A 24,476-nucleotide genomic window follows, 5' to 3' on the forward strand; every position below is an offset into this window, starting at 1 on the left:
ATAGCGCCAAATCACAACAAACACTCTAACATTAAAGAGCAGGAAGGCCAGATTAGATGTAAAAAATATCTAAAACAATGTCCCTAGCTCTAACAAAAAAAACCTTTGGACTAATAAAACCAAGATTGACTTGTACTGGAAGGATGGGAAGAAAAAAGATTGGACAAGGAAAGGAACATATGGCACAAGAATATCACATCATCTGTTAAACATGGTAGAGGCATGTTATGGGATGGGCATCTATGACTGCAGATGGAACTGGGTTGTTAGTGTTTATTGATGGTGTGACTGCTAGTAGAAGTGTACAAGGCTTCACTGCCAGAGGTGCTTCATAATACATAAGTTTTTCTCAAAGAAAAGAAATTGGATATTCTTTAATAGCCAACCCAGTCAGCTAATTTCAACTCAATAAATCATGCTGTGTAGGCAGACAGACCCACAAACATTAAGCAGCAATGGTTACAGTAAAGACTTTGAGGAGCATCTCAAGGAAGGATGTGCTTGAATTTTAGATTTCAAGCAGTCACCGATCGCTATGGAAAGGTTAAAAACCCTAGAGTCAGTTGAATTATGATTGTAGCCACACCATGGACAAGGACAAAGTTTAACACGACCAGGCTTTCTTTGCTTTAGCTGGCTTGACAAAACCTGAAACCCAAGCAGGAGATTACAGATATCACAGCAGTGGTTATCAACTTTCTCTGTTAAGCTGTACTTTCTGGCTTCAGGAGTTCAACACGTGAATGTACGTACACAATTACCCCTATTAATGCCACCTCTTCCAATCAGAGATGTTATCAGATGATGATGATGACAAAATAGTTGTTAAAAATCTATATAGAACATAGAAAATGTTTACAAGTAACATCACAGATTAATGCTGCAGAAAATCATTAATCTTGGGATTTAGTGCATAGAGCGGCAAAGTAAACATTTTAAGTCGAGTTAATTGTTTTAATGCTGAGTGCATTCTCAGTGCTGCTCTTTATATCTAGGATGAGGTCTACACATTAGAGTTCTGAAACTTTCAAATGGATACATTTAAACATTAAAACTTACTGTCCAATAGCCTGTTAAAGGAAATGTAGAAATTACTTTGTCAGCTGATTAAAAGTGACACTAATTTTGATTGACTAGGCATAAAGTGTGTCTTCTGTGTTTTAGTACTGGCAATTCCAGCAGTTTACAAGAGGCTTAAGAGGAGATTAGAATCAAGTATTAATATTTATACATTTTCTGCATCACTGAAATGGATACACTCACATTCTAGTAACAATGCAACACACAGTTTGCACATCATACAGCTTAATAACTTGCACATATAAAATGTATCCACACAGCAAAAAAAATCTATATTGCATTTAAAACATGCTGTAAACAGACAAATCAGTGAAAACGTGCCACTTCCTTTTGCAACAGTTAAGTTCGACACAGCTCACTAAGCCATTAATATTGCTTTGTAGTACACCGCTCAGAGCTAGAGGTGGTTCTGTCTAAGAAAACAAAGGACAGTGTGAGCTCACAATTGCAAGGTTAGCCTGACCTATAGCATGCCCTGGGTTTTTTGGCCATCAACATGCATTTAGTTACATCATGAAAATATTTATTAGCATCATAGATCAAAGGACTCAAGGGCAACCCAAAATGTTAATGCAGACTTTAAAACCAGTGGATGATGACACTGTGCCTACCTCTTTAAGAAAAAAGGTTTGATGTTCACTTTGTGTATACATGTTGGCTAAAAACAACGGGCACTTGATGACATGCCCCATTATTCACCACTTTTATGAGTAAATCACAGTATCAGACATACTGATACTGTCTGATACTGTATCAGTATGTCTATTCCTATTGGAAGCAAAGGAGAAGGTAATGTTTTAACCTATACAAGTTTACTGCTTTTCTTTTCATCTAGGTAGGTAGTCACATTTGGATGCATAACTGTTTGCTTATATATCATCGTCTGAGCAAAATGGCCTCTCTGGGGTTGGTGGTTTATGTGTAGGAAACATCACAAATCACCAATTAAAGGAGCAAACGTGTCTGCTAGAAATTACATTTTTATCTTGCTAATTTGTCAAACATGTCTGAAAGGACAGCTTAATTTTTTCTTGATTATATATTGTATTAGGCAACATTTTTATGGTCATAAATGATCTATGGGTATGTACTACAAAGAAATCTTTGGGAGTTTTAGAAATGCGGGCATATAAAAGCATTGGGGCTTTGGGTATAAGACGCGGAGGACCTTCAGAAAACAAAGCACACTACTTAGATAATACAAAGCACAGACTTCATTCCTACAATGCACAGAACATAAGTTGTTACAAGGATCAGAGACTATGAAAATGCAAATATTTAATCAGCCAGCAGTGTAGACTTTCTGAGATTAACCTCTTAACATTGAGTGTGTCATTGATAACCTATCTATGGTCAGTAGGGTTTAGCACGAGTTAACATCCTCCTGTCAGGGTCCTGGGTCTGAGTGACCCAGGACCCTGACAGGAGGATGGACCCTGACAGGAGGACCCTGAGCAGTTATGGACTAATATTATAATATATATTTTGTATTGCTGTCCCTCGTTCTCCCTGCTTGTATGTGTGTGTATGTGTGTGTATGTGTTTCTGCGGGCGCCTTCAGGCCTGGTGGGTGTGGCCTTGCTGGTGGACTGGCCACACCCGAAGCCACACACCTGCTGCTGATCAGGCCTCGTCGGGGGAGCTACTTAAGAGAGTCATGGAGCTCCCACTGATGTGGGATCATTTCGTGAGACTTCCCGTCAGTTCTCCAGCTGGTCTGTTTGTGAGTATGAGCTTACCAAGTGAACTGAGGGTACTAACTACTGCCTCTATTTTCCCAGGAAGGATTGCTGGACGAGAGGGCAGCAGACACAGAGTGCACTGGCATGAGGGAGCAGACACATGAGCACAAACACTGGGAGAAGACACGGAGTGGAAGTCGGGAGCACACGGGGATGAATTATTGTTGTGTATCAGTTCCATCACTGTAAATAAACGCACTGCTTGTACATAGAGCACCGTGCCTGGGTCCTCCTTCCCCACACCCCCCACGGTTTGCCATGCCAAACCGTGACACCTCCCCTATTTTCGCATGTTTGGAACACCAAGATGACAGTACTTATATATAATCCTAATTAATTATCCTAATGGATAATTCAGGCTTTTATTATTATTTTTTACATCCCTTGAAAAAACACTTTTTGTTGCATGATCAATTGTGGTAGTGTACAGAAGAAAACAAAAATTTGTCACTGTCCAAATGTCTATGACTTTGGTTGCACCTTCTAACCAGTGCTCCCTGTTAATTTTAATTAAATTTTTACTTCACTGTAAATAGGCTGCTGCTATTTAAGGAGTCAGACATGTTAAAGTGGCTGACTGAAGCTGAAATAGCATATGAGAAAAAAAAAAGAAGCCTGATAGAAGGGGAGAAAACAAAAACTTGATTTTGATTTGCTCCTCAACTGCAGAAATCAGAGCTCCGGCTGTCCGATTGGCCTCCCTGCTGCTGCGGAGCCTGGGGCGGTCTGCTTGCCTCCACCCCGGAGGGAAGGGTAACATCTCTTGGGTCTGGGTGCCGTTTCCATCTCTGGGGGTGAGGATACCTGGACCCGGGATATAGAGTATGTTTGGGGAGTGTGATTGTGTGTACATGTCCATTTACGTTTATTCCTGCGTTGGGTGAGTGCTGAGTGTTTGTATATGTGTGCATGAGGGTGGGAATGCATGTCTGTGTCTGTGTGTGCCTGTTTGTCTGTGTCTATATGTCAGGTCGGGTCTTAGACTTCACCTCTCTGGGAACTCCAAGGCCCTCCAAAGTGTGGAGGCCTATCTCCCCTCACCACACTCCCTGCCGGTGACTGATGCCCTCAGGGGTCGGTGCGTTGGTGGTTCTTGGTGTCCGGGGCTGGGCGCTCAGGTATGTACCAGCTCACTCCCGGTGACTACTTGGCGGGGCCTGGCGCCTGCTGCTCGGTCAGGCCTCTTCCGGGGCGCGGGGGGCCCTCGGGCCTCCGGCCTCTGTGCCTGCGGCTCGGTTCACTCTGGCACAGCTGGCTGCCGGCAGAGCCGGCGGGCACGCCGGTGCAGCCCCCTCTAGCTTCTGCCCGGTGGCTACTGGGTGACCCCTCATCTGGGGATCCTCAGCCCTTCCCATGAAGGTGGCACGGATGCCCCTCCGGTGGTCCTCCTTGGGCTCTTGCACTCTGGGGCCTCTGGATGTCTGGGGCCTGGATCTCCTCCATGCCTGCTTCATGCCCTGGGGGACGGGGCTATGGCTCTCTACATCCTCTAGCAGACCATTACATGGGGAAACCATTTGAATACAAGCGCGCCGATCCACACAGGTGTGCACATGGGTGTTCACTATTCGTAGACTTAAATCACACCTTTCTTGGCTGCTACTTCAAAGCACATTGTGCGCTGTCTGTCCTGCGTGCTGCACAACAACATTCAATATTTAGTATTTACTGCTGTTTACACTTAGCTAGATTAATGCGATGGTGTTGTGTATAGTATGTTGCATTGTTTTGGTTTTTTTTTTTTTTTTGCTTGTTTTCTATTCTTTTTCTCTCAACAGGTGATCCCGGAGATATTTTTTCTTCCCCCCTTTCTCACTGTCCCTCTCCCCTTCTGTTTTTCTTTTCCTTCCTCTTTCTTTCTCCCTTTCCTATCCCTCACTCATGTCTGTCCCGTCTGTAACAACTGAAAATAAAATAAATAATAAAAACAAAGGTCGATCAAATGGACCAATACGGCAATGCCATGATGATCCATTTGGCAAAATAAATCCATTGGGTATCCTTGTTGGTCTTCAGACAACAATTCTGACGGCTAAAGAACCAAATGGGACAGGCGAAAAAAAAAAAAAAAAAAAAAAAAAAAAAAAAAGAAATCAGAGCTCCACTCCTGCCTCTTCACTTGCTCTTCAAAAGTCAAGACACTGTTAAAAATCACCTCGAGGTTTTTGCTCACTGACTTCATACTGGAGTACACACTGCTGCCGAGATGATTTAAAATACAAAATCTGCCATGACAGTGTTATCTCTCCCTCATTCCTTCCTACCTAGTGAGGAAGCTGCACTAGATCAGACAGAAACTACATTAGCTGACTTGTCTCTTGGCAGCTTCACTGGCCTCTTATGCTACATTTATGTGATGCAGAATTCAAACTAAAACACCAACTGGGAGTAAAAAAAGGGAAACCTATACATTGGGACATTTTTTGTAGGTACAGCTGCACCTTTTTACACAACTTGGCGTATAGTAAGTAACGTCAGTCAAGGCATTAGCCACACAGTGTTCAGGGGTGTGTGACATCTGAGATTTGTGTGTTTTAAGTCCTGTAACACAAAATCCACCTATTACAAAAACAAATCTGCTAAAATCAGTATAACCTAGTCATGCTGTTTTAAAGATTCTTCTCTCTAGCTCATCTAGCCTCAACCTCCATGGGCTTCCGCCCTGTAGAACATGCCCAAAACACCTCAGCTAGAAGGCACCAAGGAGACAGCGATTCTTTGATCTGGAAGAATAGCTGCTGTGCTCCAAGCTCTTCCCAAATGATATAGATCACCCAATCTCTAAAGGAGAGCCCAGGTATCCTGTGGATGAAGCTTATTTCCACAGCCTCATTCTTTTTTCAGGATCCATAGGTTGAATTCATAGGCCATTGAGCAGGAGTGTAGACTAATGAATTGAAAGATTTGCTTCAGATATTGCCAGGTTGATTTGAACATCACTTTTCCCTTAAGAAATGAAATAATTTAAATAATTTAAAAACTGCAGTTCTATTACTCAGATTATCATTTTCTAATAATTAAAATTTGTTTGATGAACAAAAACATGTAAGTGTGACAATTACTCAAAACTTAAAGATCAGGAAGTGGAACAATATTTTTTCATAGCACTATACATAGTATGGTTAAATGTAAACAAATGATTTTATCAAAGTTTTGTTCAAAGTTTTGTAAATTAATGGTATTTTAAAGATGTTGCAAACTTTAACTAGTGCTTTAGCTTTCCAGATACATCTACAAGAGGTTGAACAAAGGACAAGAACAACTTCCATATTCCATAAAAATATGAAATCAATTCTTGCATTATTAAAAAAAAGTCATTACATTGTCAAATACCATAAAATACTGCAAAAATAGTCCAGGTTTGTTTATTTATCTGTTAAAAAAGTGTTTGTGTTAAATACTTTTGAGCTGGTTTAAGTTTTAACGAACCAATAATGCGTTAATAATTCTTGCTTTAATTTTTCCCTTCATCTTTACATAGGGGGGATCTCTAAATAATCCCTTCAGGCTTCTTTCTGCTCCTGCACTGTAATTATTGGCTTTTGTATTGTAGGCAATTTGCATAGTTTTTTTTGTGTGTGTGTGTGTGTGGAAATGAACTAAACTAAACTAACATTTTTAAGTCACCAGCGACAATTATGTCTCATGGGGATGGTTCAAATGAGAACTTACCCTCAAATTAGCCTCTGCTAGTCAGGCTCAGTAAGTGATTGCATGTATTATAGCCTCGAGAGTGACTCCAATTTTATTGAAGAGTCTGTGCAAACATTTTGATAAGGGGACTGACAATTTAGACATTAGTTGTGTAGTTATGTATTTTCACACAATTAATTTTTGAAATTATATTATTTGATAGATCCCTCTTTATTTTGACTGGCATACATGGTACACTTTTTAAATGCAGATCAGAGACTGGATAAACATTACTGCTGGATCCAGCACACTCAAATGCTGGGTGGCCTTTTAGGGCCAATTGCAAAAGTAGATTTGATACATGCATCACATATTCTCATATTTAAAATTTCCACCTACTTATGTGTTTGCATTTCTGTATTTCTTAAATGCACCAAGATACACCCTTGTGACAAAAAAGTTTTTAGTTAGAGCATACTTAGTTTTTTACAGGTCTGCACAAAGTCCTGTGAAAAACAAAGTACACTTTTTTTTTTTTACCTGACTAACACATTCAAAAGCTTCAAAGGCTTATATTGACAATTACATTATGTTACATATGTTACACAATGTTGGCTGTTGTTTTTCAAGACCTCTTCAGTTCATCCTGTCATGCAGTCAATCGATTTCTAGCCCAAATCCTGACTGATGGCAGTAATGAATGCTTGACTTTGTCAGAATTCGTGGGTTATCGTTGATCCGCCAGCCACTTGAGAATTGACCCTCATATTGGCTATTGGCTGCTGAGGATACCATTTTTTATTCCTGGCTGTGTTCTTGGACAAAATTGTACGTGAACTCACTCTATTGGCATGAAAAGCAACCCCATACACGAATTGTGCCAGGATAAATACTGCCCTAGTCCTGAAGCTGAATGTCTTTAGGTGATGGTCCTAGCACTTGGTGGACTTATGTTGGTTGTTCAGTTGTTGTGAAGACTTCTACAGAACACCTGTCCTTGAGGTTCTTTATGATCTGACAATTGGCTGATTTAGGTGCAATCTTGTGCCAGAAATATCTTTCCCTGTAAAGCCCTTTTTATGCAAAGCAAAGATGACTCCACATGTTTCCTTGCAAGTAACCATGATCAACAGAGTAAGAACATTTATTTCAAGCATCAAACTCCTTTTAAAGCATCCAGTTGCTATTCTACCTCAGTCAGCATGACAGAGTGTTCTTCAGCCTCGTCCTCATCAACACTCTGACCTGCGTTAATGAGAGGATCGCTCAAATGATTTCAGCAGCTCTTTTTGTGAGAATGCTGAAATGTAGTGGAAATTAGGTCTTTTTGGGATTAACTTGCTTTTCACGGTGAAGAGGGACTTTGCAATTAATTGCAATTCATCTTCATAACATTCTCAAATATTTGCTAATTCCCATCATAAAGACTGAAGCAGCAAACTTTGTAAAAACCAAGGTTTTCTGCTTGATAGGTGGCAGTCAGTTTAATACTCCTTGCCAAATCCAAAATATCTGAAAACAAGAGATAGGTTACTTGTCTATTATATTGGTGAATTTTGGGAAGACTATAAAAGATTAGGGTTAGTAGGTACTGATTAATTAAATAAGCATACTCCTTTTTAAAATTAAATGAAAATATGCATTTTTAGTTCATTTAAGTGACACTGTTTAAATGTATTTTTGTAATGGTAAAATCCACTTTTTACCAGTTATGAAGACGAGAGAAAAAAAAGAAAGAGTTATTGTCATGAATATTCTCTGAATGGCAGTGACTACCACCAAAAGACACATCTAATTTAGTAATCTATATTTTCCATCATTCAATTCAATTCAATTCAATTTTATTTATATAGCGCCAAATCACAACAAAAGTCGCCTCAAGGCGCTTCATAGATACAGAGAAAAACCCAACAATCATATGACCCCCTATGAGCAAGCACTTTGGCGACAGTGGGAAGGAAAAACTCCCTTTTAACAGGAAGAAACCTCTGGCAGAACCAGGCTCAGGGAGGGGCGGCCATCTGCTGCGACCGGTTGGGGTGAGAGAAGGAAGAAAGGATAAAAGACATGCTGTGGAAGAGAGACAGAGGTTAATAACAGATATGATTCAACACAGAGAGGTCTGTTAATACATAGAGAGCGAGAAAGGTGACTGGAAAGGAAAAACTCAATGCATCATGGGAATCCCCCGGCAGCCTACATCTATTGCAGCATAACTAAGGGAGGATTCAGGGTCACCTGGTCCAGCCCTAACTATATGCTTTAGCAAAAAGGAAAGTTTTAAGCCTAATCTTAAAAGTAGAGATAGTGTCTGTCTCCCGAATCCAAACTGGAAGCTGGTTCCACAGAAGAGGGGCCTGAAAACTGAAGGCTCTCCCTCCCATTCTACTTTTAAATACTCTAGGAACACCAAGTAGGCCTGCAGAGCGGGAGCGAAGTGCTCTAATAGGGTGATATGGTACCACAAGGTCATTAAGATAAGATTCGTTTGATATTTTTTGATTACTAGTCTCAACTTACTTTTGTTCCTTTCTGAACAAAAAACTGACAAATGTTACTGCCACCTTTCATTTTGCTCATAACGACACTGTGAATGAAAGCTGACTGTAATAAAACTGCACTTGCACTTGAATCAATCACTGAGAACACTATCTATCATAAGACCGTACAATTACCCAGTACACTACATGAATATGCATTAAATAAGAACTACTGCTGTCTACATAAATTGCAGAAGCAGAGCAACCGAAATGATTGACACCTTACTCAGACTTCACTTGGGGACTGTGGTGCACAATGATTGGTAGTTGTTGAAAACGTGAAATACTGACATTGGGGGGATTTCCTAGTTTCATTGTCCTACTATACTGACACCTGTGAGTTAATTCTTAAGCAGCTGATGTGAAAACTTTGTCACTTTGTCTTAAGACAAAGAAGTGAAGTACAAATTAGCACACCAAAGTGTCAGACTGCAGCTTTTATGATGAGACTTAAACAAGCTCTCATTGTAAACTGGAAACAGAGACAGTTCAACATCCCAGCAACAGTTGCATCTTTTTTCTACACCAAAATAAACTGGAAAAATAATGAACATAAATCACAGGGTGTGCTTAAACTGCTGCACGGTCATGTTTGTGTCACTGTTCAACAACTGACTGCCTGTGAGTGTGACCGCTTGAGTGCTTCAGATATGTTTGGAATGAGTCAGTCATTCATTCAGTCTTTGTCTGTTACTTGGGGTGAACATTAAAGCGACCCGTGATTAATCTGACTCAGAGTTTATTTGTCTTCAATATGAACTTTATTGCAGTGGTTCCATTGTCATGACAACAACATCAACCTAGCCATTAAAAATCCAATAATTTTCTCATTGCACATCACATTGCAGTGGACAGTTACTTGCTAGCAGCTATTCCAGACTCCAGTTGCCTAGGTAACTGTGTAAAGCATTTCCCACCCTGTTGTGTGTCAGTCACTGAAGCAACTACCAATGAGAGGCAGGATACCAACCACTTGGCTTGAAGTTGAGAAATGTTTAACCCATAAAGGAACCAATTCACAATGCAGGTGTGTCAGTCACTTTCTCTTTTATTTCTAGTTGCCATGTCACTGCAAGTCACTTCTTGCATATACACAACTTAAAAGAAATCCACATAAATGGAATAAACAAGCTTTCTTTCTTTCTTTCTTTCTTTCTTTCTTTCTTTCTTTCTTTTTAAAGAGCGTTTAATATGTGTTTAAAATCTTGGATGTCATCAAGATAATCAGCAGTGTTTTTCACCTTGGAACTCTACCGTGAGTGTTATTTTTGTCAGTGTCTTCATTATTGCTGAATTACAACCATGACTGTAACTGAGGCAAGTGAGGCCTGCCGGCTTTAGATGTTGTTCTGGGTCCTTCTGTGACCTCTTGGGTGAGTAGCTGATGCGATCTGAGTGTAATGTTGGTAGGCCAGTCACACCTAGCGAGGTTCACCACTATTCCAAGTTTTCTCTATTTGTGAATAATGGCTCTCACTGTGGCTCACTATAGTCCCAAAACCTAAGAAATTACTTCTAGAATGATGGCTGTCAGTGCCTTTGATTCTCATTTGTTTTTTAAGATAATGGCATGATGTGTGGGTTTTTAAGATCTTGTTACTTCTCTTTGTCAGAGAGGTTTTTTTTAATAAAGTGATATGTTGATTCTAAAGGTCTGGCAGTAATCATGCCAGAGTGTTGCCAATGAAATTGAACTTAGCTTTCACAAAAATGTGGTAATTAGGTTGGTTTCAAACCGAATGGGACATCCCATTTGAGTAACAATAGGATATCACTTAAATTCATATGTGTGAAGGTAGACAAATGTATCTGTAGTCTTCTGAGTTTTGTAGTTTTTTGAGTGTTTTCCTTTTCCAAGTGCTTCCTGTGTTCCCTCTTTGTGTCTAACTATTGTCTGTGTGTGTTTGTGTGTGTGTTTGGCCTTTTGTCCACCCATCCACTTTGCTTCCTGTTTTAAAAGTTAGAACCTCTCGTGGCTTTTAGTTTTCTTACTTACCCACATTGTTCTTTTTCCTGCACTCATTAGTGTCTGATTGAGGTCACTTGCTCCTTATTAGCCTCTACTCCATGTTGTGTATTTACTGTGTGTTTATTCCTTTGTTTTTGTCAGGCTGTTGTCTCTACTCTCCCTTATTCCAGAATCTCTGCTGTTGTTGGATTTTGAATTAGCATGTCTAATGTGGTGCTTTTTCTATTTTTAAGAAATTCCTTTTTTCCCCTAGCCATCTCTCATCAGTGTTGTGAGTCCTATTGAGAGTATTTGAGAAGTGTGACATAATTATTTCCCCCACCTGTATATCATTCATTAAAATTGCATATATCCAACATGACAATATGTAATCTATTTCATCCCCTGCTGAATTTGTAAGTTTGCTCACTTACAAAGAAAATTTTATTGCAGTTTTGGTTTAATAGAGAGAAAGAATATTGATCAAAAGTCCAGAAATACAATCTGCTTAAGAGTTTTAAATTGATATCATTACATGAAATAAGTAGTTGATCCACAACTACGTTCTTTGTTCGTGTATTCAAGGCAGAGTCAATGTGTCAAAGCTCTAGCAGTATATCACTTGACTTACTTGGCACTGGCACGGCTGGCAGCCTTAACCCAATTTCCCTCGGGATGAATAAAGTATGATCAATCAATCAATCAATCAATCAACTATCATAGGTCATGCAAACTGCAACTGCATTCTTTGCCCTTTCCTCCATGTGTATGTAGTGCATTGTTCTGTTACACAAATATCAATTAAGTGTTATTAAATGTTCTGGACATAACTGCAAAGTTCAAAACTGTGTCAAGACATTTGGACCTTGCTCACCCTCAAAACACATACCTGTAAACTGTAAAATGTTACATTTTACATTACAACTTACGAGCATTAAAAAGAATATTTACAGCCCGAAAAGAAGGATCAGGCCTCAATGGACAGTTTCTGATTTCAGACGAATGCTGAGTGAATTTATTCACATATAGCTAGAATTGATCCCTTTCTGCTAGGTCTCTTTGCTGCATTTGTACTGCTGGAGGAGCCTTTTGGATGGATTATTAATAAAATATGATAAAACATAAATTATGGCTTAATGTGTGGTCCATTCCAGAATAAGAAGTTTGTGGTTCAGTTTTGATCAGTGAGATTATTTTAATAGTATGTTACATAACTGTGTTTTGCACCTATATAGTCACTGAATTAAGCTGCTGATCAAACTAGGCACCTGTAAGTGATACTGTAGCACTCCAACCTCTTATCCAAATATAAGGATTAAAAAAAAATCAAGGTGGCAGCAACAGTGCCATCGAGGCATCTTAAAGAGTAATATGCTTGTGAGGGCTGTTTTTTTTATTTTTATTATCTATTGTGATTTACAGTAATCAAGAAAATCTATTACTCATAACATCAGCCCCCTGGTCTTCTTGATGAATTTTCTTTGGGATGTGTAATCTGCTTTTCCCTGTTTGTTGTTAGAGGCTCCAGTATTCACTGTGTGTAGAAATGTCCTAACCTTATGCCTAAAAATTAACAGTAAGGTGTGTGCCAAAGTCTGGGAATATTCAGACTCTCTTCAGTCTGCATATTCACACATCTAGTGTGTCTATACTGAAAAAGAACATTTACCTTAGGGAGAAAGTTGTAGAGCTATTCTAAGAGAGAAATTTTGCCTAAAGGCTAAAGAAATAAATAAAATGAGAATTTTGAAAGACCGAAACAATGGTGTTCGGTCTTTGGTCAATGGTGACCAAGGAGGAAGCCAAAAAAGGCACAGCTTTCTGAAGTGTTTCCTCAGAACTGACAACTTGGGCTGCAATAACCTAGATGGTAAATGTTGTCTCTCTTGGGGGGAAAAAAAGAAAAAAGTTTGCCATCAAAAAAGAAAAACAGACCAGTAGAAAAGCAAGGAAGTCAGGGAAGAAAAAGGACCACCTGATCTGTCATTCAGAAAAAAATGGCAACTGCTGGAAAAAGTGAGGGAATGAATAATCACATTCAGCAAAGATGCCTTTTTTCTAACAAAGGTATGATCAGTACTTTATATAAATCATTTGTTTTTGGTTGATCTGATTTAGGAAGAGATACTTTTTAGAAAATGTCATGCAAACATTCTTTTTTTTCCTATGTATTATTAAATAGTAATGTATTAATTTTTAGTTTTAGTCAGATAAAAGATGTGTGATTTAATTTTCAAAGCCAGTGTGTGTGTGTGTGTGTGTGTGTGTGTGTGTCTGTTCTGCGGCAGTTCTAGATTTGTTCACAGGGTACACACATTTCAAGTATGGGATTGCGAACAAATTTGATACCTTCTTTAGTTAAACATTGTTATCAGAATGAAATGCTAATTAAGCAAAGCAACATGTTTTAACCACAATGTGCTGCCTCGAAAGACTGTTTGCAAATATCTGAGGGTGGATATAGGAACAGACCCTTGTTAGCAGCAAACATTGACCAAAAACTGATAGTTTGTTTCATAGGTAATGAAATTCTCTCTAAAGAAAGAGGATAAAGCGGACTGTAGCAAGTTTTTTCCTGTTGACTGTGAAATTTTGATGAGAATGGCAAGAGATTCTCAACTTGCACAACAAGTACCCTACCTAAAAATACCTCTGGGGATTTATTTGGACAGTTATTTTTAAGTATTCTTAAAACTGGCTTTGATTTCAGTGTTAATTGGAATATTTAAAATGATCTTTTTTGTAGGTGTATTGAATCACACACAGAATGGGGCTTTAAAATGTTATTTCTGCCCTGAAAGACTAAGCAGCACTATCTGTGCTGCTGTGCCCTGGCATATCATCAACATTTCCCATTTCCCAAAAGTTCCCATTTGACATTTGAACTTTTGCCTTCATAGTTTCTGTTGTATAGGTCCTAAAAATATATGGGGATTGTCATGGACTGGAGACTCGAGTTTGGTTTAGACTCAATTTGCATGAACTATTTACAAGATTTATTTACAGAAAACCCAAAACCCAGACCAGAACATGGATTTTAACCAAGAACGAGAACAGGAGCCGAGGATGGGGAAATGTTCAGGCACAAGGAGAGCACGGAACAGGGAACTTTAAAAGTGCAGACTGGTTAGCACAGGAGGGGGTAGGCGTGAGAGTGTCCAGAGGAGGTGGAGTATGCAGAGATGGTCCAGGTTCCAGATGGTCCAGAAGAGGGTAGAAATCCAAAGGAAGACACAACGGGCAGGAGGGCAGGCCAAGGAGCAAAGTGAGTTACCTTTGGTTTGCAGGAAGACCGGAGAAGTTGAGTAGAACAGGACCAGCACTGCTGAGAAGCACGACAGGAGATGAATCTAAATAAACTGGGAACAGAAAACAATCTTATAAAGAAGACGGGTGAGCATGAACATAGAACACTAGGGGGCCGAGTTACCACCAATGGTAGCAGGATGAACTGGCGGAGAGTGGCAGGCAGTGCTGGTTTAAGAACCCTACAGATGATGGCCTGGGAATTAGAAACAGGAGAGATGCTGGAAACTCCACTCCAGGGGATAGACAACTGTAACTCTTCTTCTAACCAGACACTCTCACGGCACATGACAGTAAACCCGCCCTCCCCAAGGGTCATCTCAAGGCGGCCGTCTGGACTGGGACCTGCGAAGATATACGTGGACTACCAAACAGGGTCCACAGGAATTCTAATATCAAAATAATAGGAATAGCTAAAGGTGTTTCTTGTTAAAGTATTATCAGTTATGTCAGAAAAAAATTATTACAAAAAAGTTACAATTAGTTTACGTACTTTGTACAACAAAAATCTATACTTTTCTTTACAGCTTTTATCCCAAATACAACCCACATTATTACTTAAAAGCTTATTTGCCAAACTTTGACTCTAGTATTACTTATTTTTCAGTAATTCAACTTAACATTTTTTGTGCTGTATTTATATGATGAAATCCGTTCAGATAAAATAATTGAAAAAAATAAAAAATTCCCCTAGCCAGCCCAGAGATGTAATCTGTCCTGCATGTTTTGGTTCTGCCCCAGGGCCCCCCTCATGTCTTCCTCTTAGGACATGCCTAAAACACCTCACCTGGAAGGTGTCCAGGAGGTATCGAACTCAGATTCTGTACCACCTCAACTGGATTCTTTTTATGTACAGGAGTAGTGGTTGTATTCTGTCTCCCTCTCAAATGACCAAGCTCACCCTTTTGCTAAGGATCAAAGAGAACTGTGACACACTTGAGAGGAAGCTCATTTCTGTTTGTATCTAAATTTTTATATTTTCAGTTATTACACAGAAGTTGTGACCATATGGAAAGGCCAGAATGTAGACTGACGTATAAACTGGCAGCTTTGGGGTCAGTAGACTGGTACAGTATCCGCATTACTGCACATGCCACACCTGTCCCTATGTCAGTCTCCCTCTGCAGTCTCCCCCACCTCATGATTGATACCCCAACATATTTAAAGTCTTCCATTTTGGGCACCTACTGACCTAGAGTAGGCAATCCACCCTTTTCCAATTGAGAAATATGGCCTCAATTTTGGAGATAGCAATTCTCATCAGGCACTTCACACTCAGCTGAAAAACTACCTCAGTGCAAGTGGGAGGCCATGACTTGAAGCCAACAGAATCACATCATCTACAAAAAGCAGTTTTGAGATCTTCAACCTAACAAACACTCTACCCTACAAATATTGTCCATATCTAGAAATTTTATCATAAATATCATGAACAGAATTGGTCCTGCCTACCCAGACTGACTTACTGCTGGCAATGTGAACCAACATATTATAATATCTGTACCGGGACCAGTAGACTAGCACCCAAATTTCCTCATGCTCTACTCAGGGCATGCTGGCACGTGGCAGGAGAAGGTACAGCTGCTGCAGTTTGTTGAGCTCATTTTACAGTTGTGCAGTGGAAAGTGGCATTTTCCTCGCTCTTCGGAGTATCAGTTCTGCTCACATCGGGACTTGAAATGTAACTCTGTAGTGTAACGTAGTTCTCTCAGTCACAGTAGATTCAACTCAATTCAATTCAGTTCAGTTCAGTTCAATTCAACTTTTATTTATACAGCTTCAAAACAACAATTAGCTCAAGGCATTTTATATGGTAAGGTAAAGACCCTACAATTGTACAGAGAAAACCACAACAATCAGATGACCCATACAAGCAAGCACTTGGCAACACTACTACTTTTAGAAACCTTGGCAAATATTAAGTGAGTAGTAGTGCAATTTTTTAAAACTGTGTAGGCAGAATTTCATATTTTTGACTGAGGTCCTCAGGGACTCCAAAGAGGTTTGGACAAAATGGCTATATGTGATGCCCTGGGAATGATAACAGGGTCCAGCAGCCTGATAACATATAAATCAAACTGACCAAACATAATCCTGTTTATTGGAATATTAAAATACTCATAGTTTTAAATCCAGGAATACTTTTTTTGGCTGTTGCAGTGTGTTAAAAACAGCCACCATCTCTGACACGAGTGCTCCAGTTCTTTTTGCAGTCTTGCTGCGTGATTTGTCAAAAATGTGTGAACACAGATTTCACACTTTATGACCCACTGAGAGACAGATTTAAGAAGACTCAGTGAGCTGTAGATGCAGTAATAAAAACTAGTCCACAGAGCACATACAAATATAATTTGTTAGTGTGGTTTGGAAGTTGTCTTCCTGTCTGTGAACTTTTCTGCAGTCTCAAATGTTAGAGGAAAAAGGACTTTTTTTTTCTGAACGCATAACTTGAGAGCGGAGATGTAAGGCACGAACACAGGGCTTTGTTTTCCTATTCATATCATTCATATTTTCCTCATGGTGTCCCTTATAATCCTTGTGATGTGTGATGGCATTTTCCACAGGTAACCTGAAAGTGTCAGAGAATCTTCCCCCTGTTAATCCACTAACTCATTACTAATGCACAGCTAAACCTCAGACACAGCCCAAGTGTCTTATAGCAGCTGCTTAATTCGTCTGCACATCACACTCCACCCCATCCATTTGGGGCACGCTGACAGATATTCCCTCGTTATTTTGCATTGATTGCTGTTGTAGCAACTCAAACAATCACTCCACTTGCCTTTACTGTGAGCTCAATATAATGTTGCTGCCACGTTATTCACATTTAATTAACCTGCTCAACCCGAGACATAAATCAATATAGAGAACAAGAAATCCAGCCGCATTTGGCTTAGGCATACAGAAATCCTTCCCCAAACAGCATTGCTTTACTGATGGTTATGCAGATCAGGTTGGTTCAGAGTGGAACTGGGACTCTTGTTAGGATTGGACTCCCTCTACTCAAATGACTGTTCTTAATTTCAGGACCACGTGGATTTGTTTGCTCGCTAATAGGAAGCTGTCAAAAAGCCTTGCTCATGGCTGGTTGAACTTACCGGGGGGGGGGCAATTGAAGCGAAAATGCTGGGGGCACCCTGCTAGACTGCAGGTCTCAGATTGATAGTTACAGGTTTTGATGAGAACCTTGCATGCTCTGGAGTTGAGGCCCCCAGTGGCCTATAGGTTGTTTTTCATTCTACCAGAAACTTGGGACTGTAGTATCTAAAAATGAGTTACTTACTAGGGAAAGAACTCAAAAGTCATCCATGTTCTACCCTTTATCTGGATGTGGCTCCCTGGGAGAACTGTCCTCCCTCCTACCAACTTCCAGCTCCTCATGGGAGATACTGAGGTGTTCAAAAGCCAGTCAGGTGACATGAACTTTCCAGTCTGTTCTAGATCTGCCTCAGGATTTCCTTCTCCTAGCCAAGATGTTTCTTGCATCGTCCAATAAGCTGCATGAAATACCTCAGCTAGGAGGTGTCTAGGCAGCATTTCACCTGGCTCCTTTTGATGTGGAGGGCCAACGGGGCTACTCCAAGAAAGTTAAAGGCGGCGTGACAAGTTCAATCTTCCCCTGAAAGATTGAACTTGTCACACCGCCTTTAACGGTGCATTCACGCCCAAGGTCAAGCAAAATCATGTTGGAGACCTAGACGTTCACCCTAAACAGCCAGCAACAGAAGCACAATGCAAAGCAAGAATTAAGTTACAGTAATATATTTTCATAACTTCAGAACAAAACATCTGCTCAATAGCATGAAACATTGTGTTTTTGGCCCTTTTTTTTGGCGTGGGAAGAGTGGGAGAGCTGCAAAGCATACTAGGTCTGGTTATTCGCAGATCAGGTTTTCTGCATTTGATGCTTACAAATGATCACCATACAAGCCTGGCAGTGCCTTGCTTGTTTGCCAGGCAGTCCCATCCTGGTCTGTGTTGCATGTGACTGTGCCTGACATTTAAAAGAATGTATCAACATAAAAAGTTTTTTTTTCCTGCATAGATGCATGTAATAGTCCCTGTTATTTGTGTTTTCAGATCTGTGTGTTATAAGTGATCTTATAAGATATAATATAAGTTGCATGTCATTAAGACAGATTGTGTTTTTAAAAAGTAGGTAGGTATAGGTACTGCTTTTTAGGAATTTAAAAATCAGAAATCTTGAAAATCCAAGTATGGTCACAATACCTTTACACTAATTATTAACATCTTTGTTTAAAAATAAGACCAACATGGAAGTGCCAAAAACTGGAGTCCCTCTAGAGACCCCTAGGCTGGCGCCAAAAGACAATCAATGCCAGCACCCTGCTACGAGAGGAGTTTTGGCCTCAGTGGTTAATTTTCCTTTTCATAACAACTGTAATGAAGGTGAATAAAGGGTGAGCATTTTAATTATAACACACCAGTTTGGATTTTGTTAAAGCTCAAAATTAAAAGCATGGTTGCTGCTGCCCCCGCTAATTGGAGTCGGTGAACTGGACCTTGTGACCCTGAAAAATAATGTCAACTGTTGTGTCGTAGAGACCTTCCAAGATGTTTGTGGTTCAGTATTTTATTAGCCTTACCATACGTGAATCCATGTGTTGCACTGATAAAGTTCATGACTGCAGTTTGCTCACCAAGTTTGCTACCAATAGCTGTTGCCTTACCACTTGACCTCATTGTCTAGACATGGCCACTTCTGACTCCAACAAAGCATACCGGTGGCCAACGCATTAAGGTTGAATCTCCATGAGGCCTAACAAGACATAAACAAAACTGTCACACAATGTAGCGGTTGCAAGGAGCCTTCATTTATTCTTATAATTCATCCAAGGACTTTGATGTTTCTCCTTATTTAGTTAATGCCACCTGTACAAATAACTGTTCTGTGTAAATAAGATTGCTGCCAGACATTTAACACTCCAACCATAGATTTTGCTAGTAGGTGAAGAACAGTGGACAGTGACAGTTGTGAAACATGACTGGAGAGATCCTGCTCTGTATGGCACATTTAGAGATCTACTACTATACCAAATCTATCTTCATTATGAACAGTGAGTCATTATAGTTATCTGGAGTGTACTGAGCGAAGTAACAACATGCTCTAGCTTCACAGCCGGTAATACCTGTAGCATGAAAACCACAGTGTTCAGTAGTGTGTGCGAGTGCGTTTCAGTAGTGTGTGTGAGAGGTAAAATTTCAGTAGTGTGTGTGAGAGGTAAAATTTCAGTAGTGTGTGTGAGAGGTAAAATTTCAGTAGTGTGTGTGAGAGCATTTCAGTAGTGTGTGAGAGGTAAAATTTCAGTTGTGTGTGTGAGAGCATTTCAGTTGTGTGTGAGAGAGCTAAAATTTCAGTAGTGTATGTGAGAGCATTTCAGTAGTGTGTGTGAGAGCATTTCAGTAGTGTGTGAGAGGTAAAATTTCAGTTGTGTGCGTGAGAGCATTTCAGTGTGTGTGAGAGGTAAAATTTCAGTAGTGTGTGTGAGAGGTAAAATTTCAGTAGTGTGTGTGAGAGCAAAAATTTCAGTAGTGTGTATGAGAGGTAAAATTTCAGTAGTGTGTGTGTGAGAGCGTTTCAGTTGTGTGTGTGAGAGCTAAAATTTCAGTAGTGTGTGTGAGAGCAAAAATTTCAGTAGTGTGTGTGAGAGGTAAAATTTCAGTAGTGTGTGAGAGCATTTCAGTAGTGTGTGTGAGAGCGTTTCAGTTGTGTGTGTGAGAGCTAAAATTTCAGTAGTGTGTGTGAGAGCATTTCAGTAGTGTGTGTGAGAGCGTTTCAGTTGTGTGTGTGAGAACTAAAATTTCAGTAGTGTGTGTGAGAGCAAAAATTTCAGTAGTGTGTGTGAGAGTGTTTCAGTAGTGTGTGTGAGAGCTAAAATTTCAGTAGTGTGTGTGAGAGTGTTTCAGTAGTGTGTGTCAGAGCTAAAATTTCAGTAGTGTGTGTGAGAGTGTTTCAGTAGTGTGTGTGAGAGCTAAAATTTCAGTAGTGGGTGTGAGAGCCAAGGGCGTAGATTTGGTTTTGACATTGGTGGGGACGGATGATTCAACCACCAAACCCTGCCCTGTTTCCCTGTTGTTTTTGCTTCTTAATAAAAAGAGGAGAAATATACTTGCCTACATATGCTATTCTACGTGCTTTTAAACCATTTAAAATCACAATTCATAGTTTTATATGTGAATTATATAATGTTAAATTACTATTAAACAAATGACTAAGAATTTTAGGCTTTAGTTTACTTCAGCCATATTCCATATTCCACAAAAATAAAAATAGCTTCAAATACAGTCATGGCAACAAAAGAATATGACTTTAAGGACTTAACAACATTAGTTCAGTTATAGTACACCAACATCTGTTATATTTTGGCACTAAGGGAACACTGAATGACCTGGTGGTTTTTGTCCATAAAACTACTCATCTAAGATTACCACAAAGTAAAAGATCTCTCAGCAAATTTATGCAACATTTTAGGCACTATTGTCCCAATCAAATCAGTGAGCTGGGACTTTTTATTCTAAACATGAACTACTGTTACAGCAACAGACATGGACTACTGGTGTCCCACACAACAACTCAATGTCCACTATGTGAAGAAGCCACACACATGCCTTCTCCTCTCGTTAACTGAGATAAATTGCTGGCATACTTGTTTTACATCTATACTGTCCAGTCTCTCCTGGTGGACATACAGCAGCATTGTTTAATCTCATTTGAGTCATTGTTGACCTCACATGCGTTTTATCCTCAGATTACAATTATTATTCTGTGCTTGATGTGCCTCACCTTTGGCCCTGGCTCTTCCCCTCTGACTGCACTAGGACATATTGCCACCTGATAAAATAACACATTGATTTGTGCCATATAAAAAGTGAGACATGTCAATTCAGATTCTTTGTCAAATATACACTAATGAATCAATTTACGTCAGCAGCCTAACAATTGTCATGATAATAAATACTAGTTAATCTACAGCACCAAATCATCAGTCAGTCACCTGTGACCTCACCTCTTCACCTCTGTCTGAGCTACAACATGGCAGAGCTGCCTCTGTCACCTGATAAATAACAGTGAGACATTCCAAATACATGCAGTCACACATGTGCTTCAAATAGTCATGAACCAACAAGTCATCATCCAATTCCACCTGTGATCTTGTATCACCATTGCTCTCTGAGCTTTGTGTTGGTTCTTCTGTCACCTGACAAATAGGACATACATGACAATAAGAATAAAATATGTAGCTGCTTCAGTGTTTCTGTCAATTTGTGCAGATCTTAACTCATCAGTAATGTTTGTAGGGTGAGTGCATTTTTAAAACAATTTGTGCAAACTGCACTACAAGGTGGAATATTTGCAAAAGCATGACTACCTCATGATATTTTGTCTCAAAAATTAACCCTATGAATAAGTCAGTGCCACTAGGATGAAATTATTGTGTCACCAACATTTTAATGTTAGGCATAATTTTAACAGCCTCTGTAAACTAATATCCTGGCTTGCTCGAGGCTGCCGTTTTCTCTGACAGCTTCAATCAAAATTAGAAATGCTACTGTGGGAGACTGACATAACTAATAGTGCTGCATGTTGTGCAGTTAGTTTCCAAAACACGTTATTCATGGTTACATACAATTTTAGACTGATGTGGGCCAAAGCTTAGCATAGTCTGAAACGTTATTATGACGGACACATTTTATGAGTTAATTTGGCTTTAAGTGACTTACAGGTTTCTTTGAAAAATACTTATATCCAGGTTCTTCCTTTTTGCTGCCATCCTCCTCTCCTCCTCACAGCGCAGGCTTGCCGCTGCTAAAACTAAACAGAGCTCCCTGAAAGGCACAGCCAATCACATTGGCGATATTTGTCACATGAGGTAGGACTCCAGTAGAGAACGTAATTTAACTCTTTCTGCACCGCTGGGCGAATGAGACGCTGACAGATCGGGTTTTTTTTCTTTCTATCGGGTTTGTTTTTCTTTACTCGAAGAGATCAAATTATTGGTGGGGACAATTCAATAATTGCTGAATATTGGTGGGGACATGTCCCTTCTGTCCATGCCAAATCTACGCCCTTGGTGAGAGCGTTTCAGTAGTGTGTGTGAAAGCTAAAATTTCAGTAGTGTGTGTGAGAGCATTTCAGTAGTGTGTGAGAGCGTTTCAGTAATAATGTCCCTTACGGCACCTCATACAGGTGCAGCAGTTCATTTAAACATGACATGATACATGGAAATGCAGTATATAAATGAAAAAATGGAGTTTATTAAAATTCTAATAAGTTTGAAAGTCATAGCCTTTGGAAAGATTTTGTTTTTTGAAAAACAAGGTTGTGGCTGCACCAAATACTTTCACCAGAAACCTAGAAGAATATTATTTGACAGGTTGTCTCTATGAAGTATTGCCACAGCTTTGAGGAAACAGAAGCGATATTGTTTTAAACAGAGAAGGATATCTTTATATCCCAGCTTGATCATTATTTGTCGCGTGTACTGTACAGTAACATACTAGGCATACTGAGAAACACTTGCACACCTGCTCCAAACTCTGCAGTGTAAGAACAGCATGTGAAATGAAGTCCATCAGTCTTTCCATGAAAAATTATGTTGTTAAATTTATAACCCCAAGTGTGGCAATTTGTAAGATGATTGAGGTCTATTCACCATTTGCGAGGATACTCAAATCTGGGCATTATTAGAATTGGAGATTACTTTCCTGTGACTCAACTGTAGCAGGTACAGGGATCATTGCTGCTGTGATTGAGCACGTGAATATGTCTGCATGACAGGTGACCTGCACATAGCAGCTCTCTTCACAATGAAGGGTTGGGGTAATTCATTCTGGGCATAATTCACTGCAGGTTGCTTTTAATGAGCTCAATCCATGAGATTAAATTGACTTCACAGTCGGAGCATTTACTTATTTATAATTTTTTTTTCTCTTAGATACATTCTAGAGGGATTAAGCTTCTTTGCAACTTAAGCTGACTGAATGTAGATAAATTGCCTGGGAAAAAAATGTGCAGCCCTCCTCCCAAAGGCTGTTGATAGAGGATCTATCTTTCCTGCTCCCCGGCAGCTGCCAGGCAAATGAGACCTTGAGAGAGGCTGGGGAATTTCACATTTTGTCATGTTCATTGTTTGCTCCTTCATATTTCCCTGCGTGCAAGTTAATGGCAAAGGCACATCCGGTGACAAGATAACAAGGCTGTTTAAAGATGAAAAATGAGTGCCTCTCTCTCCCCCCACCCACCCTGTTTATATTATTAATGTTTATTTATGATATTAAGATTTTCTTTTTATTCAGTTTATGAATATCTTCCAAAAATAGCTTATCTAAATGAAGAATATTTAAAAGCATTAATAATGATAAACACTTACCATCTGATTGCATGTGCTGATATTTGATTGATCTCCTAATCGTCTTAAATATGTAATCACCTTCTTTAAAGTAAATGTTGTGTCATGTTCATCCTATCCTTTCATAAATAATATAAATATCGTATGTGGGTCATATCTAAAAGCTAGTTTTACAGGAGAGCATATATAGGCAATGAAGAAGTTAAAAATGCATGAAAACATAGTCTGGCAGTACAGTACAGTGACCACCATGATGTCACTGTCTCTGGAATTTGTTAGGTTTGTGTGTTTTAGTCTTTCGGTTTATATTAATAAATTTTGGTTTCGGTTTTTACTGCTGCTTAATAAGCTTATGAACTTTTTTACGAACTTTTTTAAAACTTTTTCCTTTTTGTCATTTAAGTTTTAACTTGCTTTGCTTTATCTTCCCTAATTCATTTCAGCTGTTTTATTTTTGCACTTTGGTTTCTCTCTTGACTTGATCAAAACAAATATTTAAATAAATAAAAAATTTAATTGCATTCTAAAAAAGTAAAAGATGTTGTTAAATTTTCACTGGTGCCAAAAGGCCATTTCATGTTAACCAATACCTTTTAAATCTGAGCAAACACAAAACCGTTCAGCTCAATTTGGGAGAAAATGTAAAAAACAAAAAACCAAACAAAAAAACTTTGTTTAACTTTCTTTTGCATTTTGGTTATCGTGAACCTGCATGATTTTCTTGTGCTATTTTTATATTTAAACCAAAAATCTCAATTTAGGCTTCATCACTGTTCCAAAATTATTGTTTGAGACTTTTTTAAGGGTGTCTGAAAATGTGCCTAATTCGCATGTGGCTAAAAAAAAACAAAACACA

The 24,476-nt window shown here is 39.3% G+C and overlaps 1 protein-coding gene across 1 annotated transcript in view; it reads right to left on the reverse strand.

Moving 5' to 3' along the window:
• The window catches only part of LOC146507221 (tetraspanin-4-like), a 547,388-nt gene that overhangs the window by 159,823 nt on the left and 363,089 nt on the right, over positions 1-24,476 (reverse strand). The gene's annotated exons all lie outside the window — the stretch shown is intronic.

The sequence above is a fragment of the Neolamprologus multifasciatus genome, chromosome 12 (assembly GCF_963576455.1).
Source record: "Neolamprologus multifasciatus chromosome 12, fNeoMul1.2, whole genome shotgun sequence".
Classification (NCBI taxonomy): domain Eukaryota; kingdom Metazoa; phylum Chordata; class Actinopteri; order Cichliformes; family Cichlidae; genus Neolamprologus; species Neolamprologus multifasciatus.